This window comes from Marmota flaviventris, chromosome 4 (genome assembly GCF_047511675.1).
Source record: "Marmota flaviventris isolate mMarFla1 chromosome 4, mMarFla1.hap1, whole genome shotgun sequence".
Classification (NCBI taxonomy): domain Eukaryota; kingdom Metazoa; phylum Chordata; class Mammalia; order Rodentia; family Sciuridae; genus Marmota; species Marmota flaviventris.
Window position 1 is genome coordinate 44,544,493 of NC_092501.1, and position 4,380 is coordinate 44,548,872.

At 45.5% G+C, this 4,380-nt stretch overlaps 1 pseudogene; it reads right to left on the reverse strand.

Moving 5' to 3' along the window:
• Nucleotides 1–1,201: 1,201 nt before the first annotated feature.
• Nucleotides 1,202–1,848, reverse strand: LOC114082022 (neurofilament light polypeptide-like; annotated as a pseudogene).
• Nucleotides 1,849–4,380: the final 2,532 nt, after the last annotated feature.

Here is a 4,380-nt window from a genome sequence, read left to right on the forward strand (position 1 = left end):
GTCCCCCCCCCCAAAAAAAAATAGGTATAGATATAGATATAGATAGTCTACAGATCTGCAATTCTGTCTGCTACAGGTTGTCGTGGTTCCCATCCCTCCTGGAGTGCAAGATTTCAATCCTTTTTGCATGTGCAAGCCTCTTTTCCTAATCTAAGTCTGTTCTTAGGACTGCTTGTAACATCTACTTGTTCCCTCTTTAACAATGAGCTAAATAAAATCTTTGGCACATGCTCATTTTCTATCTGTATGACAGCCATGAATTTATTTTCTTTTGAAAGGCGTCTAATATTGCTGCTACTTCTTTACCAAAGCAGTGGATTTCTGTGGAAGGCAGACACCTTGCCTGAATCTCCCTCTCAGGGTCAGATGGAGTTGGACAGCATTAGCGTTAATATCTTGTCCTTGGGTAGACAGAAAAGCTCCCTAGGAGTCCGGCTTCAGGTCCTGTGCCAACAATCTGTGGTGACAAAGAGGAAAGCACTTCTCTCAGAGAAATGGGCTCATAAGGAACCTCTGGATCCCCGGGGCAGCCTCCTAGGGCTACATGTCTTCCCCAAAGCCCCTCCTGTGCAAGAACACCCTTCCTTCCTGGGGTGGCGCCCTGGCTGGAACCTAGGGATTAGGTCTTTGTGGTCTCTGAGATCCGCCAGGTACTGCGGGGCCTTTGGAGGGGAAGAGTGTTTTGGAGCCAGAAAACCCCAAGCCGCCCAGGAATTTTGGCTCAGACTTGGAGCATATCCTCCTGGGCCGGCCTGGCGCTATCTGGGGAGAGCGGCCTCCAGCAAACTGGGCGCTGACATTTGCCAGGCCAGCACCATGGGGATCCTGCTCTGCACACAGGTTGGGCTAGCCCTGCTCTGTGCCAAGGGCGCCTTGGCGGGTGGGTGGGACTGGGGCGCGGGCAGGAAACCCAGGGAGACCGCAGATGGCAAGATAGGAATGATAGAGGCAAAGAAATAGGGACAGAGGAAGGGACGGAGGGAGGGAGGGAGGGAGGGAGGGAGAGAGAGAGAGAGAGAGAGAGAGAGAGAGAGAGAGAGAGAGAGAGAGAGACTGAAGGGGAGAGACAGTGGTGAGAAAATAGAGGTAGAGAAGGGTGGAGAAATGAAGATAAGAACAAGTTCTAAAGGAGAGGGGGAGCCTAAAAAGAGAGAAAGAAAGGCTGAGACAGAATGAGGCTTTGGAGATTCAGAAAAGCGATTTAGTCCATCAGGCTGTGGATATGCTTTTGAAGCTCAGCGCGGGCCAGTGCCGCCTCCTCTGCGCCTTAGCGCGCCTCCATCAGGCGGCCCTAGGCGTCCTCGCAGCTCAGCACATCCTCTTTGTAGCGTGCTTGCAGGTTGCACAGATTCACCTCCAGCCCTTCACGCTCACCCTGGAGCGCCTGCTTCTAGTTGGTAGCGTCCCCCCGCCAGGCGCAGGTGGCTAATCTCCTGCTCCTACAGCGCCCGGAAGCGGGACGGCTCCGAATGCTTCTGGCACAGCACCAGCAGCTCGGCTTCCAGCAGCTTGTTCGGCTGCTCCAGCTCCTACACGCGCTCGATGAAGCTGGCGAAGCGGTCTTTGAGGTCCTGGAGCTGCACCTTCTCCTGAGTGTGGATGGACTTGAGATCATTGCTAATGGCGGCTACCTGGCTCAGGTCTAGGTTCTCCAGGCTGTGCATCAAGAAGCCCGAACTGGACGAGTAGCTGCGGCGCACTGAGGGCCAGGAGGACACAGGGGCCCAGTAGTGGAGTAAGTGGAGCACGCGGTGCTGTAGCCACTGCGCAAGCTGGAGATGTGCACCCGGGGAGTCTCCACATAGCGCCTCTTGTAGGAGGTCTAGACTCATAGCTAAAGGAACTCATGCTGTAGGCCAGCTGAGATGGGGGCCTGGAGAGGAGGAAGGATGCGGGAGAAAGGGAAAGCGAAGGATGGATGGCTGTGTGCCTATTATTATTATTATTATTATTACTTAACAGATTGCCATAGTTTGGACTTGAGAGTCCCCCAAAGGCCAAGGTGTTCAAGAATTGTTCCCCTGGGTGGTGCTCTTGGGAAATGCTGAATGTTCAGAGGTGGGGCCTAGGGGAAAGTTGTTGGGTCATTGGGGGTGTGCTCTCAGGGGCAAGTGATTTTTGGTTTTATTTTACTCATTTATTTATATGCGGTACTGAGAATCCAACTAGTGCCTCTTGCACACATGCTAGGCAAGTGCTACCACTGATCCACAACCCAGGACTAAGGTGAGTGGTTTTGTTTCAATACGTGCTGTCACCATGAAGAGCAGCCTTTCTCCTGGCCCAAATAGGTTTGCCACGGTTTCTTTTATGAGAGCAAAATGTTCTTTGCATATCTTCATTGGACCTGGCTGGACAGGCTATGTCTTTCAAGAATAGTAGACTTTAGAGCTTTGAATTTAAGTTTGTCTTATGACTTTCATCAACCAATATAAGTAGATTGTAATGTGTGTAATAATGAGAAAGATTTATCATCTATTAGACAATTTCTTTTCTTTTTTAAATTTATGAATAACCATTTTATTGCATTTATGAATTTAATGTAATGTTTGGAGTTATTTATTACCTTGGCACTATTTAGACAAAAATGACCAATCTACAAAACATCTGTAGTATTTTAAAACTGTATCATACAATTGAGTCTTTGAAAATGTTTATTAAATTTCTAGATATACATTTATTATAATTGCATCTGAGAATCCTTTTGACAATTGAAATATACTTTTTGTAAAACTTAATGGAAAACCCATTTCTTTATTGAAATGTTTCAAGAGGCTTTTTCTCTTATCAGGCTCAAAAATGAAGAGGTAGAACCCAAGATCCACACCACATCCAGGATCATGGAAAGGCATTTGCTCCCGTGCTTACGTCATGTGCAGAAACTGATTTAGGGTTGTGAAATAAAACATATGGGAAGCCAATGGTTTTGCCTAGGCTCTGAAATAGAATAAACAGACCAAATCAACATGGAGTCCCATCCCAGTAGCTGAGTGCTATGGATCTCAAATGGCCCTAAAGGCCATGGGCTGCAGGTTGGGTTGCCAGGCTGTGGTACCACAGGGAGGTGGGAGAAACATCAGGAGGCAACTTCAGGTAGAAACACATTGGAGAGCATTAGGTCTTTGGGATTGTGTGCTTAAAGGGAATGTTGGGATCCTGACATTTCTTCTCTGGTCTCTTTTTGCTTCCTGGCTACCATGATGTGAGAAGTTTTGTTCAACCACATGCTCACCATGATGTTCAGCTTTACCACTGGGCAAACGGATCATGGACTGAAACCTCTGAAAATCCTTTGAAGTTGGTTAAGTATTTTGTCACAGCAATGGGAAGTTAGCACTGAGTTTCAGTTCATGTGGAAACTTTTAAACCACTTCAGCTGTAAACAATTAAATTGTCTTTATACCTCACTTCTGTTTCCTATAAATGCTGCCTAATTATGTTATTGCCCACTGTTCTTAGATTCTGTTCTGATTCTGAAGGCTACTTGATTTACAAATCATTTTTGTTTGTTTCTTAAATAAACTCATTTTGAATTAATCTCATCTAAGATGTTCTTCCACCTCATTCAGGCATCCATTTATGGAAAGGGCATTGTCACTTTTTTCATACCAAATCATTCATTGGAATTTTACTTGATGGGGAAAAGAAGGGCAGGGACTCACATTCCACAAGTCGTCATAATGAACTAGAGTACTCCTGCATGCACACTAAAAGAAGGGTGTTAGCCCCTGCTCAGTAGGGGGGCTTCACTAAACCCAAGTCAGAGCCATGATGCAGCACCTGGGTCTTTTCTGCAAATCAATCTTTGAGAGCAACCCATCACTTTCAACAAAATTTGGACAGCAGACTGCAAGGTCAACCTCAAATTGTTTGTGAACCAAAAACAATTCGATGATGCTCAGTCACAATCATGGGACATCATGGCACTCTGCAAAAGACAGGCTATTTTGGTTTATTATTCCCAGCTTACTTTGTCATTTTTACAGGGGTAACACACCCTTCAATTCATTTTTGTTTCAAGTCTGTCTATTGAGAGCAGATGTGTTCTTTTACAGCTGAGTCCATCTTCCATGAAAAAAGACAAAATTCCATGGTTGTCAGTGTGGCCCTAAGGAGCAGCCCTATCCACCATTGAAGTATTTATTTATAGATGAATGGATGAAGAAGATAGGTGATAGATGGATAGATGTATTTCACATGTGTCTAAGTAAATTAATAACCTTTTGGAAAAACTTTATATTTTATTGTTGTTCTCCTTCTATGTATCCGATTAGGCTTTATAGAACTCAGTTTGACTTTTTAACAATTGCATATTGGACATGGAAATGGGCAGATTCCTCATGAGACACTTTGTTATGGCATAGCTCAGAAATGTGAACC